Below are 16,715 nucleotides of genomic sequence, written 5' to 3' on the forward strand. Positions count from 1 at the left end.
ACTTATATAAAAGTAAAATCAGGTACTTCTCATTTAAGAGAAAGTGGATAAGATTTAAAATATAAGGCATAGATGTTAAGGATGAGCTGTCTAATCCAAATTACATTAAAAACCAAATATACAATATAAACACAAATTTACATTTTCCTGAAAGGAGGCAAATATTCATTATCTACTCCCAGTAGGTAAATGACACTGAAGACAAGAAATATGCATGGACTAAATACTTTCTTGCTTTGACATATATAAAAAATAATACATTTCATGTTCATCTAAATGTTTTGGGTTATACTGTTAGAAATATGTAATTCTATTTTATGGACAGGTCAACTAGTGGAAATATCACAGTCATTTGAATTGGTTTTCTTTATACTGGGTACGGCTTATGTCTCTTTCTTTTTAAGGTTACTGAGGTATAATTGATATAAATTACAAAAAATTACACGTGTTAATGTATACATGTTGGTAAGTTTGGACATTAGCATACATCCATGATATTATTACCACAATCAAGGTACTAAACATATCCATCACCTCCAGCAATTTCCTTTTGTTCTTTTGTGTGCATTTGTGTGTGTCTGTGTAAGAACACTTGACATGAGAACTATCCTCAACATATTTTAAGTACCTCATACTGTGTTAACTGTATGCACGATGTTGTACAGCATATCTCTAGGACTTTTTCATCTTGCATACTTTTTTAAGATTCTTTGCACATGCAAAATATGCCATAAGATATTGCAGTGGACAATGCACCTATTTTTAGGTCAACCTTGGCAAATCACACAAAAATCAATTGCATTAAGGAGAAAACTAGATTCCATATTTTATTCTTTGTCTTGTGTTTCTTCGCATTCAAATTCCTTGACATCTTCTTGGCTGCTGTAAGTAATGCAATTAGAAGTTGATGGCTGAGTGTAGTGCTTACTTTGTTAGATTTTGGGAGGCTTGTGTGATCATCATTTTCTTCAACATATGACACTTTGGAATCATCCACTGTAGTTTTTTGTGTGTTCATTTGTTTACAGTCAGGAACATCAAAGCCCTCTTCTACTTGTATTGACTTTTCTAGATAGGCTTGTACAGATACTTTCTCTTTATGAAGACAGTTCTCACCAATTGTCCAGCATCTGTTGCAATGGAGTGGAAGGGAAGGATTCCTTTCATAAAGTATACTTCCAGTAGTCTGCCAAGGAAATTTCAGCATCTTCTTCAAGTGAATCTACTTCACTCTCTCCTGCCTGTTTTACCTTGATATACCTTATCATCTTCCTCTGAGAGTTATTCTTCTTCACTAAGGCTACAGTCTTCTGAATTGAGATTCAGCTTCAAATTCTACAGCAATTTAATCTAAAACTGAATCCTGATCCAACCACCCAAATGTTCACTTACCCCAGAATCAAGATCCGGATTTGCTGGAATCTCTGGATTCCCTGCTCTTGCTTCTTCACACTATATCTCCCTTATAACACATAAAGTGAGGCTTTCATCAAAGAAAGAGAAATACTGTAAGATTTTGGGTGCTTTCTTTGTCATTCACCAGGTAATTCATCCACATTTTTGCTGAGTCAGAAGTTCTCTTTTCTTCTTCTTAATTCTCAAAATGCTCTTAAATCCCAGGCCTGGGGATACATAAGCACCCTAGGTCCAAAGAAGGAGGTCCCTGACAGCAAAAAAAACCAGCAAGACCTCAGTCAGAGGGCCCAGGGCTGCCCACCAGCTGGGCTTCTTGTTCTGTTTTCATCCCAGTCACTAAGGCTGCACAGGACCCAAGACGAGCCCAGCTTGCTCAGGTCCCCTAGTGTATCTCCTGGGTATTTGTGGATGTGCACCCAGGCCATGCAGACTCTCAAATTTCCCCTTTAATTTTCAAAATCGTCCAGGTTTGGACACAAATTATTTTTCATACCACGTAAGAATCATTGGTAAGTAGAAGCCAAGGAAAGGCAAGGGCCGGGTGCATGAAGGATCACCCAAATGGGTGCAGAATTCATGGCCCAGCAATGAGGGAAAAATAGAGGGCTTGAGTAAGAATACTTATAAATAAGTGCATATTAATAAAACAGAATTGGATAAAAGCTAAAAAATCAAATTTAAGTCTTCACACACTATAGACAGCAGTCCAGTGGAACATCTGGGAACCTAATATGCAGCAAGCATCTAACATTCACAATGGTGAATAATTCCATGTGATGCTCCTCTGATTTAATTACCTTAAAGAGACCAAATTTGATTCCTTCCAAAAGTTAGCATCTATTGCAAGCCTAACAAGTTAAAAGTTTGAGCTGGAGAATAGAGCCATTACAAAATAAAAGTAATCAACCAACTCTTACAGATCTCCTAAAGCAATGATTCACACAGGATTTCACACAAAACTCCCATTAATGCTAATGAAATTGGGTAAGTTACAGGCTGAAACTCTCCCATACATTGATAGGTGAATAGTTCCCTGAGGTACTTACTTAGATGAGGGAACTTAATTTTCTCTCCACTAATCCTCTCTGGATGAAAAATACGAAATAATGCTTCACAAGTTAGGTTTCTTTTTAAAGTAGATGGCACAAATTCAGAATCATTGGTGTGAATTAATCAAAACCCTCATTAGGACATCGACTAGCTCATTTTCAGCCAATCAAACCATCTTCCATTCAGATACCAGTTGGCCAAAGTCTTAGAAGTCAGTCTTGTTTGTGACTCTGAAAATAACCGATTAAGTCCATTCTATCTTGTTTTTTCAAGATTCTAGAAAAAAGGAACTGTGCAATTATGTGAGAGAACTAGTTGAAAAGAAATAGACATTCTTGATTGCCTTGGTATGAATTTAAGAGTTCAGTTGCTGATTTAATTAGCTGCCTAGGGAAGGAGAGATCATGAAATGTTGAGTTAGAAACAATATAAGATCATTCAAAGACTTATACAAGTGATAGTACAGGTATAATTAAGCTTCTGGGGCATAAGTGGTTAGTGTGTGTGTGTGTGTGTGTGTGTGTGTGTGTGTTTCAGAATTAGCAACTTCCACTAGCACGTGAATGCTTTTGCTCTATAATAACCATTATAATGTTTATTTGGTTCTGTACAGCTCTTGACTAGTGCAAAATAAATTGTCTATTCAACTTCTCATTTATTACAACTTCCCAGGATATAGGCAGGGCTGTGGTTACTGTATTACTTTACAACTGACAAAGTGAAGCTCAATTCAGTAAGTTATGTCATAGAAGAATAGTGGTAGGCCCACAAAACACATATTAAATCCAACAAATGTAAATAAAACAAGTATGCTGATTTTGATGATAATGATGTCATAGAAAGTAAAGCTTCTTAAAATCCCATTTGGTCTACCCTTCTCTCTTTTACAACTGATATAATTGAGCCTCAAAATGGGAATTTTCTAAAAACCATCCCTAGGATCATAATGTCAGAAGAAATCTAGTATGTGGCTTTTTGGTTAATGATATCTAGAAAATTTCTTGAGTAGGGATAGATCCCTAAATACTAAAATATGTCTTTGATTTAATTATACATGAATGCATAAATAGTTGTTATTATGTGCTGCTTGATGAAAAGAATCTGGTGCTTCTTGTTTTGACTAAGCCCTAAATTACATTGAATTTAAGCATAAGTAGACACTTTTTGGATAATTATATGGTTTTAAATAAATAAAAGAAAATTTGCTAATTTATTAGACATTAAGAATCAGTGACACTACACACAGCATTTTAAAAATGACTAGTCTAAAATCCACAATTATAGCGAGAGATGTTTTAGTAATTGATAAAATAAGTAAAGTGAAACTCAGTGAGCAAGTGTAAGACATGAACAACAATACTATCAATTAACTTGACCTAACTGACCTTCATGGGACACAGGGAAAAACCCAACAGAATACATTTTTTTTTCAAGTGCACACACACTCTTTACCAAGGTAGACCACTTGTGTGTAACAAAACTTCTAGACTGAAATTGCATAGCATATGTCCTCAGCCCACAAGGGAATGAAACTGGAAATCAATAGAAAATAATTGAAAATTTCTGAAATATTTGGATCTTTAAAAACATACTTCTGAATCAACCCTATGTCAAAGAAGAAAACAAACATGAAATTAGGAAATGTTTTGAATTAAATTAAAATGAAGCAACTTTTGGGCACCTGGGTGGCTCTGTTGGTTTAGCATCCAACTCTTGATGTTGGCTCAGATCTTGAGCCAACATAAACAATCTTATGGTTTGTGAGTTCCAGCCCTGCATTGGGCTCTGTGCTGATAGTGTGGAGCCTGCTTGTGATTCTGTCTCCCTCTCTCTCTCAGCTTCTGCCCTGCTTGTGCGCTCGCTCGCTCTCTCTCTCTCTCTCTCTCTCAAAATGGATGAATATAAACTTTAAAAAATAAAAATAAAATGAAACAATTTTTATGTGATGCAGCTTAAGCATTGCTTAAAAATGATAGCATTAGGGAAAAAATGCCTCAAACTAATCTTTGAAGATTCAACCTAAGAAATGAAACAAATTTTTAAAAAAGTGAATTAAATTTAAGAGAAAAAGAAGAAAGGAAAGAAGAACAAAAATCAGTGAAACTGAAAATATTAAATATAGAAAATTATTAGAACCCCCAAATTACTAGAACCCCAAAATTACTAGAACCCAAACTGGTCATTTAAAAATATTAATAATAAAATTTATAAAACTCTGGTCAAACTGATTAAGGAAAAAAGAGTACAGACATAAATTACCAATATCAAGAACAGAAGAGGGGGCATCACTTCAGGTCCTACAGACACTAAAAGTATAAAGTAACCAGAAGAACAATATTATGACTATTAATTTGATAAGTCAGCTTAAGTGGACAGATTCTTTAAGAGAAATAGCTAAAACAGATGAATTTTATTTTAAGTTATATTTCAATAACCATAACCAAAAATAAATAAATAGATTGGGTTACTTAGGAAAAGAGACAGAGTGTGCTACTGCTATAACAACCATCAATGTGTTTTATTTAATTGTTTTGTTTTTATACCTCAGCCTAACATTTTTGGCAACAGTAAGATCTACAGTGGTACTTGAAGTTTAATCTCTTACTATCTGAGAACACATTTATTTTCACACTCTCTCCTTCCCCCAGTTTTCTTTAACAGAACTTGTATTTAAAACAATGCATTTCCACATTTGAATGGTTTCTACTACAATAAAAACTCTTGGATTTAAGAAATAGAGGTAACAGTAGTTTGCCCTGGCTATAATGTGGTATTATATTGGGCTACTTTAAGTGTTTTTCTTAGTTTAAACCTTAGGGATTTGCCTAAATTGTATTTAACCTAGAGTCTACGTGGACTGATGGATTTTGAGAGGTTTGAAATTACCACATTACTTTTTGCACCTCATCATAGTTGTGAGCTTTGTGTGCTGGTAGTCAATCACTAGTATAAAATAAAAATGCTTTCTAACATGAGCATTAAGTATTCATTAAGTTATTAATTCTCCGATAGATCCAGGAAGAGAAAAATAGATCAAGATACTTTTTATTAGAGAGATAATAATAACATGATAGCTATAATTTATCGAACACTTGTATGTGCCAGCGTGCTATGCAATTTTCATTCATTACTTCCATTAATCCTTATAATATCATTAAGGCATGAGAATAATTCTCCTTGCATCACAAGGATCTGAGACTAAAGACTAAGAAATAATCTGCCAAATAAATTAGCAAAACTTGAGGAAAAAAAATCCCCCGTGTTGGGAGTGACTGTTGGGAAATGTATATACATTCCAACTTGCATGTAGGTGGGAGCTTAAATCAGTAAAAACTATTTTATTAAGTGATTTCTAATATCTACCAAGAATTGTACAAATGTTTATATTTTGCTAGCCTATCTGCCAACCTAGGAACATACTCTAAAGGAATGATTCAGTCTGTAGGAAAAAAAAAAAAACAAACACAAAAAACTTGGGGTTAATGACACTAATTTGAGCAATAGCCATAATGTTATTTTATTTACTTAACGATACTTATTTAGAAATTTAAAATATTTAATAATAGGTAATGTTTAACAATAAGTAATAAGGTATAGCCACCTGACTTTATATTAAATGCAATGTGCTATAAACCTATATACATGTATGTATGCACGCATATATGTATATGTATAAAAATAAACACAGCTCTATATCTACATGTTCCTTGATTAAAACTATGTTCAAAGTATCATGCACAGACTAGCCTGAAATTGGCTAAGAAGTTTATTTCTAACATTTCCCACCACATAGCTTATATTTCTGCAACAGTGAGTTGCTTATAGTATACCAAATAAAACTGTGGCACGTGCCTTGATTCATAGCATTTCTTTTTCCCATAATGACCTTCCTATCCCTCCTGTCTTATGTTAGCCCAATTTATCCCTTAAAATAAAACCTGGGAGTCCCTTTTCCTCAGAATTTTTCTCTTCCTCCTTTTCATGAACACTTAAGTTTCCCCTAATTCATTTTATCCCAGAGTCTGAGACATTACTCTAAAATACTTTCTTTGTAGGCTTTGTAAGAGACTGCCATCTCCCTGGGGTCCCTTGTGAGTTCAAAGACTATTCCATTTCTTCTTTATATTCCTAGAGTCTAACAAGTCCTGGATGTGCAGGAGCATCATAAGTTTCTCTGAAACAGAAACTGTAGGATCTGAAGTGTAAGCAGTGTTTCTAGCATGATTATATTAAGAGAGTATTGTTCTCTATTTTTCAATTGCTCATAATTTGATACTGTAGTTATATTGTTTTTATAATGATCAAAAGTGCATTTAAACAGGAAGCAAATACAAATTCATGTCTACCTATAATTGTATCCATACCATCCTTCAACCAGCAAATTTTAGAAATACCTAGAGAAATTATGATATATTTCATGACAAACTTTAAATGTTGATATGAAATCTGGGGGCAAAATTGAAGAAAACCTATATACAAAAGCAATGTGGCATGCCCATTGAGGTCGATTCTATTATGTGGTTGAGAAGTGGAGGAATGCATGAAAACTGCAAATAATTTAGTGAAAGTATTGTCACAAAAACACGGTATATGTAGCTGAGGACAGATTCAGCTAATAAAGCAAGCCAGGTGTCATAAAAAAATAAAACAAAAGAAGGAACTAATAAAGGGTGACAGTCTGCAATATATAGATATTCCAAATATTTAGCATAATCATGTGATTTGAGTGCACCCTGGCCCACCATAGACATACAATACTACTTGGAATCCCTACAGTTGTGCTTTCTGGGAGGTAAGGGAGCAACGACAGTTAGGAAATTATTTTAAATTTCCTGCAGATACTTAGTAAAACAAGCCTCTTAGGTTTACTGCCCATCAGCAGAGACAGGTGAGTAGCTATTTTTTGGCTTGAGGGGAGATCGGATTTAGGGAATGTATACTGACTAATTGATTGTTGGGCATTAGAAGAAGAACAAAGCATCAAACCCTGCGCAGGGCTACTGAGCTTCTCTGAGGTGGTACTTGTCTTTCAAAATACCAATAATAGGGTACCATCTGACACATAAAAAATTCTGGAGGCCAAAAAGTTTATTTAAGAAACACTACTGTGACACCCTAAATAAAGGAATCTCTAAGAAGAGAGAGCTGAAAAAGTAAGCCAGAAAAAAAAAATCACAGAACAAAGGGAGAGATAACTAAGTTAAAGCACAGACAGATAACTAAGCATACAACAGAACATCTTTGATCCTAAACACATATCCAGAAACCATCAAAGGCAAATGTTACAGGTAAAAGCAGTAAAAAGGATTACCTCAAGAGGGAAGAAAAAGGCACATATTTAGATGCACTGTTAGAAGAGAAAACGAAACCAGGCAAGCAGTGAAAGATCTGAAAATTGAAAGGGAAAATCAAATCAGTGGCTTTTCTGCCTCATCCATCTGCCGGCATCCAGACAGCACACTTTGGAGTCCAATAGAGTGAAAACAAGATTGGGCAACTTCAGCAGAAACACATCCTCTCCATTTTTAAAATAATGAAAACGGTAACAGAGGCATGACCAGGAACCAAATGGAAGAAACGCCCGGGAAATTGCACAGGGGACAGTCAGAGAGGCAGTGAAAAGGAGTTTATTCATTGGAAGGAAAATTCAGCATGGCTGGACCAGGCCACATGGATCAATGGCCTGGAAGAAATGGGTTGAGAAAAATGTGAATTGGCTAATGATCACATTTGGTCAAGCAAGAAAAAGGGTTCTGGGGCTGCTTAGGAAGAGGTGGATTGAGTTTTTGAAGTGATGTAATGAGACTGTTTAAATTCCCAATCATGGCACTCAGCATCCTCACCATCTACCCACGGCATTACCCCCACGGCACTTCTCTGATTCCTTGGCATGGCCCTTCTGCCATTGTCACAGCTGCCTCTGGGAATAAATCCAGAGGCTCTTCTGTGGTTTAACAGGACCTATGTTGTCTGCAGCATACCTTCATGCCAGCCTCTGTCCTGTCATTCTTCCTGGTGTTTACTATGCTTCAGCCAGTCTACTTCCATGTAAACGTGAAGCTCATCCATCAAATCCATATCTTTTTTTTAATATTTTTTTAATGTTTATTTATTTTTGAGACAGAGAGAGACAGAGCATGAATGGGGGAGGGGCAGAGAGAGAGGGAGACACAGAATCTGAAGCAGGCTCCAGGCTCTGAGCCGTCAGCCCAGAGCATGATGCGGGGCTCGAACTCACAGACCGTGAGATCGTGACCTGAGTTGAAGTCGGACGCTTAACCAACTGAGCCACCCAGGCGCCCCCAAATCCATGTCTTTACATATGTTATTCCCACTGAAAAAAGTTGTCTCCAGGTCTGCTCATCTGGATATCCTCTTACCGGAGAGGTTCCCCCAACTATACTGCCTCCCCTTCACTCTCACATCACACTTTGAATCACTTTGTAAAATGTATCACCATTTGAGATAGGCATGTATAATTATTTGGTTACTTGTTTTTGTTTTATTTTTTTCTTTTTTTGAATGAACTCCCTCAAGAATATAAGCTCCAAGAAAGCAGAAACCTGGTTTGTTCACTGCTCAATCCTAAGCAACTGAAACAGCGACTACTGTTCTAGAGTGAGAATTCAGTAAATATCCCCTTAATTAAGGAGTTGATTGGCAGAAGACCATGGATCACTCCAGCCTTGAAGCAAGGATGAGGAAGAACAGATACAGATTGAGGCTCACATTGTTTCAAGAAAGGTGCTGAGTATGATATATACATTATTTCATTGACTCTTCCATAAAATATAAGATAGTTATTATCCCCATTTTACAGATAACAAGGCTAACAACAATGAAATAACCAGTTGTGTAACTACTAAGAGGAAGAAATTCGTTTCAAATTGGATTCTGAATCCCATGTTCTACCCACTTCAACCATAGTGACCCTTCTTTCTTACCATTTCCCTCCATAATTTGCAACATCTTCCATGAAGCAGACTATAATGAACGTTTTTATTGAGTGACATCCTATCTAATCATCAATTAGACTTTTAGAAAGAAAAATACATTGACTCAAGATGCTTGGCTACCACTTTTATGCATCTATTCTATTTTTCTGACTAAGCAATAAGGACTTTTAGGGCAATATTCTTGGCTATTTCTTCTTTGCCTGCCCTGTATCACCCCTGGCCATACTCTACTGCTGGTTCTTCCATGAACCCTTGACCCCCACACCCTGCCCCCAAGCTCTTGGCCTCCTGTGCCCCCTGCCCTCTCTCCTACCTTGCCTTCCTAGGCATCCCTGCCCTGACTTGTAGTACAATTCTCTACACATCAAGAGATATCAGCCCAATAATAAGTCCTCATAAAATTAGTAGAAATTGCAGTAAATAAACTTTCTTATTCCAGATACATTCTTATTCAAATGATAATGGCTGGAAGAATGCATAGGACTGCAGAAGAATTGAGAGTGAGTGGCATTCTCAATTGCTTCATTTGTCCACTCTTGGTGACACAGCCTTACTCACAGCTCTGAGATCATCTCCTTTAGAGAAACAATTCATCTTGTAGTTACAAGCATGTGTCTCAGAGCAACACAAACCAGGGTTCACGTTCTATCACTTTCTAATTTACCTCTCTATTTTACCTGGGACACTTTATCTCTAAAACGGCGTTCTTAAAATGCCTATTTCAAAAGATTCTTGTAAGGAATAATTAATCTGATTTATGTAGATTTCTTACCAAAAGGTCAGGTGTGTAGAAAATATTCGATAGCTACACTGTTCAAAACGGGTAGAAGTTCCAATCCCTATCCCTCTGGAGGGTTTACTCTACCAGGCTGTGGAGAAATTTCCTTTCTCCTTAGAAGACTGTCTCAGATTGGGGCCTGTGGGTGGCTAAATTGGTTAGGCATCTGACTTCAGCTCAGGTCATGATCTCACATTCTGTGGATTTGAGCCCTGCGTTGGGCTCTGTGCTGACAGCTCAGAGCTTGGAGCCTGCTTCTGATTCTGTGTCTCCTTGTTTCTCTGCCCCTCCCCTGCTTGCACTCTGTCTGTCCCTCTCAAAAATAAATAAACATTAAAAAAAATTAAAAGAAGAAAAGACCATCTCAGATTTCTCCAAATGATCTCAAGAGAATAAACATGTTTACTTGTTTTTATTATGAGACATTGCCTTCTGACTTCTGGCAAAGGCAGGCTTTTGTTTCTTCTTTTTTTTTTTTCCAGAAGATTTGATACTGACATGAGTGAACAAATGAAAATGTTCTAATTTCAAGGGAAGCTTTTTGTGACCATTAGTTCCCTTGGTTGGCTTTTTTTTTTTTTTTACTTCTCAGCAATTTTTAAAATATGATTTTTTTTGGTTACAGCTATGTATAACTTCTCTGTCATTCATAGATTTCACATCCACAATAATGACAATTTGTAAATACGATGGATGCCTCTAGTTCTCACTGATAACTGGATCTGTGTTCCTTTGTTGAACAAGACAGAACTGAGGCTGTAAAGCAAACCAAAAATGCATTTCGAGTATTTAGGGACTTGAATCCAGGAGGAAACAATTCAGGAGGAAACTGAAATGTGCTACAAGGAAGGAAGAGAAAGAGTTGATAAAGGCAAAAACCACAGGCTTATGGAAGTTGTTTTAAAAGAATTATGATTGGCATAGGGAAAAACAGTTAATGTTGGTTTAGATAGAAGAGGTTACTATGCCAGCTGCTAGGTTGGAGTTGAGAGAAATAAGCCCCATTCTGAGAATTGCACCAGGATGTGGCAGTTGGGGTGGTTGGTACAGTCTAAAAGTTCATATTTCATCCAGGTGTGGACGTATATAAGACTAACACCCCATTGGCTATCTAGCTCCATTTTAAAGCCTCTTGATGTTCCTGAATTCCTGATTTCATTTCAGATGTTTCTGTACAACTTCTAGTGCTCCTTCAGGGAGTCTGAAATCCCTGCTCCTGGCAGTTGGGTGGGGCCCTGTGAGAACCAATGAAATGTGAGCAAAAACAGAAACAAAAAACCATGTGCTACTGGCTGACACCTTGAAGACCCCCACCGGATTCTCTAATCTCTTCTTCCTCTGCCACAACAATGGCAGATAAAGCCTTGTCCTCACATGGTAGAACCAAAGGATAGAAGCAGCATGGGTTTTTGAGCTTTTGTGTGGTGATCAAGTGCCTTGCGTAGTCTTCAGATTTTCAGTCAACTTCACATAAATTGGGTTGGGGGATGGTGGTGGTGAAATACTTTTGTTGTTTTAAGTCAATGAAAGTAGAGGTTTTTGTTGTTGTTACCACAGTACATTCTAACATGCATGTACAAGAAACTTAATTCAGGTTTGAATTACTTAAAATATGCACATTCCCAGAAGGGTCTGTAGTGTTGAGTTGTTCTTGGTGGGGGACTATCTGGGAATTAAATTCTTGGAATGTCCTACTGATAAGAGCGTGTTGCATGCCTGGAGTTTTGAAGGAAAGGATAGGCAGTTTGTTTACACAGTTTATGCAAACAGGGTGCATTATGGTGGGCATGTGCTTTAGTTTTGGAATTCTGCAGTTTTGGTAAGTTCAAGTCAGTCATAAAGGTATCGTGTGCTTTATGTGTGACCATCATCAAAACTCTTAGGTTCAAACAAACTTCCCTGGGAGACAGCAGTTCACACATGTAGCTACCATTTTTAAAGCAGAAAAAATTAAGTGTCTCTAGATTGACTCCGTTGGGAGAAAATTCTGGGAAGTTTGCTCCTAGTTTCCTCTGGACTTTTCCTGATGCATCTGTTTTTGTTGATTTTGCTTTGCATCTTTCCATGGTAATAAGCTATAGCCAAGAGTATAATGACTTCTGAATTTGATGAGTCCTTTTAGTAAAACACTAAACCTGGAGATGATCTTGGGAACCACCAAGATACTTGCCTAATACAGAAAATTACTGCTGAAAGTGGGGTACTCTCATAAGAAAAACTTCAAATGTGACGTTGTTACAGATGCCTAGAAATATGGTGATTTATCATAAGAAGTGGTGAACATTTGTTATATATGATAAAGTGGTAAAAATCTTAATTTTGGTAGGTAGATCATGTAAACAATGAACTTGTCCTCTTAACCTAAAAGCCTACAGAAAAGACTGGACGAAAGAATTTTACTAGCGTATTTTGAGTGAAGTTGGCCACATTTTATAGGACATTTCAAGAAAGTGATGAGTTCATGAAAGAATCGGCTTTAAAATGGTAGAACCGGTCGGCGGCAAGATGGCGGCTTAGGAGGACGCTGGGCTCACCGCACGTCCTGCTGATCACTTAGATTCCATCTACATCTGCCTAAATAACCCAGAAAACCGCCAGAGGATTAGCAGAACGGAGTCGCCGGAGCCAAACGCAGACGAGAGGCCCACGGAAGAGGGTAGGAAGGGCGGCGAGGCGGTGCGCGCTCCACGGACTGGCGGGAGGGAGCCGGGGCGGAGGGGCGGCTCGCCGGCCAAGCACAGCCACCGAGTCTGGCTTGCAAAAGCGGAGGGGCCTGACGGACTGTGTTCCCACAACAAGCGCGACTTAGCGTCTGGGAGGTCATAAGTTAACAGCTCTGCTCCGAAAGCGGGAAGGCTGGAGGACAAAGGGAGGGAGAGCTGCTGAGCCCCCTGACAACAGAGCTCAGTTTGGTGGGGAACAAAGGCGCTCGCCAGCGCCATCTCCCTCGCCCATCCCCCAGCCGAAATCCCAAAGAGAACCTGTTCCTGCCGGGGAACTTGCTCGCTCCGCGCAAACACCCAACTCTGCGCTTCGGCGGAGCCAAACCTCCGGCAGCGGATCTGACTCCCTCCCGCTGCCACAGGGCCCCTCCTGAAGTGGATCACCTAAGGAGAAGCGATCTAAGCCTGCCCCTCCTGCCCCCGAGCACCTTGCCTACCCACCCCAGCTAATACGCCAGATCCCCAGCATCACAAGCCTGGCACGGTGCAAGTAGCCCAGACGAGCCACACCACCCCACAGTGAATCCCGCCCCTAGGAGAGGGGAAGAGAAGGCACACACCAGTCTGACCGTGGCCCCAGCGGTGGGCTGGGGACAGACATCAGGTCTGACTGCGGCCCCGCCCACCAACTCCAGTTATACACTACAGCACAGGGGAAGTGCCCTGCAGGTCCGCACCACTCCAGGGACTATCCAAAATGACCAAGCGGAAGAACTCCCCTCAGAAGATCTCCAGGAAATAACAACAGCTAATGAGCTGATCAAAAAGGATTTAAATAATATAACAGAAAGTGAATTTAGAATAATAGTCATAAAATTAATCGCTGGGCTTGAAAACAGTATACAGGACAGCAGAGAATCTCTTGCTACAGAGATCAAGGGACTAAGGAACAGTCACGAGGAGCTGAAAAACGCTTTAAACGAAATGCATAACAAAATGGAAACCACCACAGCTCGGCTTGAAGAGGCAGAGGAGAGAATAGGTGAACTAGAAGATAAAGTTATGGAAAAAGAGGAAGCTGAGAAAAAGAGAGATAAAAAAATCCAGGAGTATGAGGGGAAAATTAGAGAATTAAGTGATACACTAAAAAGAAATAATATACGCATAATTGGTATCCCAGAGGAGGAAGAGAGAGGGAAAGGTGCTGAAGGGGTACTTGAAGAAATAATAGCTGAGAACTTCCCTGAACTGGGGAAGGAAAAAGGCATTGAAATCCAAGAGGCACAGAGAACTCCCTTCAGACGTAACTTGAATCGATCTTCTGCACGACATATCATAGTGAAACTGGCAAAATACAAGGATAAAGAGAAAATTCTGAAAGCAGCAAGGGGTAAACGTGCCCTCACATATAAAGGGAGACCTATAAGACTCGTGACTGATCTCTCTTTTGAAACTTGGCAGGCCAGAAAGAATTGGCACGAGATTTTCAGGGTGCTAGACAGAAAAAATATGCAGCCGAGAATCCTTTATCCAGCAAGTCTGTCATTTAGAATAGAAGGAGAGATAAAGGTCTTCCCAAACAAACAAAAACTGAAGGAATTTGTCACCACTAAACCAGCCCTACAAGAGATCCTAAGGGGGACCCTGTGAGACAAAGTCCCAGAGACATCACTACAAGCATAAAACATACAGACATCACAATGACTCTAAACCCGTATCTTTCTATAATAACACTGAATGTAAATGGATTAAATGCGCCAACCAAAAGACATAGGGTATCAGAATGGATAAAAAAACAAGACCCATCTATTTGCTGTCTACAAGAGACTCATTTTAGACCTGAGGACACCTTTAGATTGAGAGTGAGGGGATGGAGAACTATTTATCATGCCACTGGAAGCCAAAAGAAAGCTGGAGTAGCCATACTTATATCAGACAAACTAGACTTTAAATTAAAGGCTGTAACAAGAGATGAAGAAGGACATTATATAATAGTTACAGGGTCTATCCATCAGGAAGAGCTAACAATTATAAATGTCTATGCACCAAATACCGGAGCCCCCAAATATATAAAACAATTACTCATAAACATAAGCAACCTTATTGATAAGAATGTGGTAATTGCAGGGGACTTTAATACACCACTTACAGAAATGGATAGATCATCTAGACACACGGTCAATAAAGAAACAAGGGCCCTGAATGAGACATTGGATCAGATGGACTTGACAGATATATTTAGAACTCTGCATCCCAAAGCAACAGAATATACTTTCTTCTCGAGTGCACATGGAACATTCTCCAAGATAGATCATATACTGGGTCACAAAACAGCCCTTCATAAGTTTACAAGAATTGAAATTATACCATGCTTACTTTCAGACCACAATGCTATGAAGCTTGAAATCAACCACAGACAAAAGTCTGGAAAACCTCCAAAAGCATGGAGGTTAAAGAACACCCTACTAACGAATGAGTGGGTCAACCAGGCAATTAGAGAAGAAATTAAAAAATATATGGAAACAAATGAAAATGAAAATACAACAATCCAAACGCTTTGGGACGCAGCAAAGGCAGTCCTGAGAGGAAAATACATTGCAATCCAGGCCTATCTCAAGAAACAAGAAAAATCCCAAATACAAAATCTAACAGCACACCTAAAGGAACTAGAAGCAGAACAGCAAAGGCAGCCTAAGCCCAGCAGAAGAAGAGAAATAATAAAGATCAGGGCAGAAATAAACAATATAGAAACTAAAAAAACTGTAGAGCAGATCAACGAAACCAAGAGTTGGTTTTTTGAAAAAATAAACAAAATTGACAAACCTCTAGCCAGGCTTCTCAAAAAGAAAAGGGAGATGACCCAAATAGATAAAATCATGAATGAAAATGGAATTATTACAACCAATCCCTCAGAGATACAAACAATTATCAGGGAATACTATGAAAAATTATATGCCAACAAACTGGACAACCTGGAAGAAATGGACAAATTCCTGAACAACCACACTCTTCCAAAACTCAATCAGGAGGAAATAGAAAGCTTGAACAGACCCATAACCAGCGAAGAAATTGAATCGGTTATCAAAAATCTCCCAACAAATAAGAGTCCAGGACCAGATGGCTTCCCAGGGGAGTTCTACCAGACGTTTAAAGCAGAGATAATACCTATCCTTCTCAAGCTATTCCAAGAAATAGAAAGGGAAGGAAAACTTCCAGACTCATTCTATGAAGCCAGTATTACTTTGATTCCTAAACCAGACAGAGACCCAGTAAAAAAAGAGAACTACAGGCCAATATCCCTGATGAATATGGATGCAAAAATTCTCAATAAGGTACTAGCAAATCGAATTCAACGGCATATAAAAAGAATTATTCACCATGATCAAGTGGGATTCATTCCTGGGATGCAGGGCTGGTTCAACATTCGCAAATCAATCAACGTGATACATCACATTAACAAAAAAAAAGAGAAGAACCATATGATCCTGTCAATCGATGCAGAAAAGGCCTTCGACAAAATCCAGCACCCTTTCTTAATAAAAACCCTTGAGAAAGTCGGGATAGAAGGAACATACTTAAAGATCATAAAAGCCATTTATGAAAAGCCCACAGCTAACATCATCCTCAACGGGGAAAAACTGAGAGCTTTTTCCCTGAGATCAGGAACACGACAAGGATGCCCACTCTCACCGCTGCTGTTTAACATAGTGCTGGAAGTTCTAGCATCAGCAATCAGACAACAAAAGGAAATCAAAGGCATCAAAATTGGCAAAGATGAAGTCAAGCTTTCGCTTTTTGCAGATGACATGATATTATACATGGAAAATCCGATAGACTCCACCAAAAGTCTGC

General features: G+C 38.5%; 1 pseudogene; it reads right to left on the minus strand.

Moving 5' to 3' along the window:
• Nucleotides 1–310: 310 nt before the first annotated feature.
• The window catches only part of LOC125162975 (E3 ubiquitin-protein ligase Mdm2-like), a 104,856-nt pseudogene continuing 88,451 nt past the window's right edge, over nucleotides 311–16,715 (minus strand).

The sequence above is a fragment of the Prionailurus viverrinus genome, chromosome A3, assembly GCF_022837055.1.
Source record: "Prionailurus viverrinus isolate Anna chromosome A3, UM_Priviv_1.0, whole genome shotgun sequence".
NCBI classification, from domain to species: domain Eukaryota; kingdom Metazoa; phylum Chordata; class Mammalia; order Carnivora; family Felidae; genus Prionailurus; species Prionailurus viverrinus.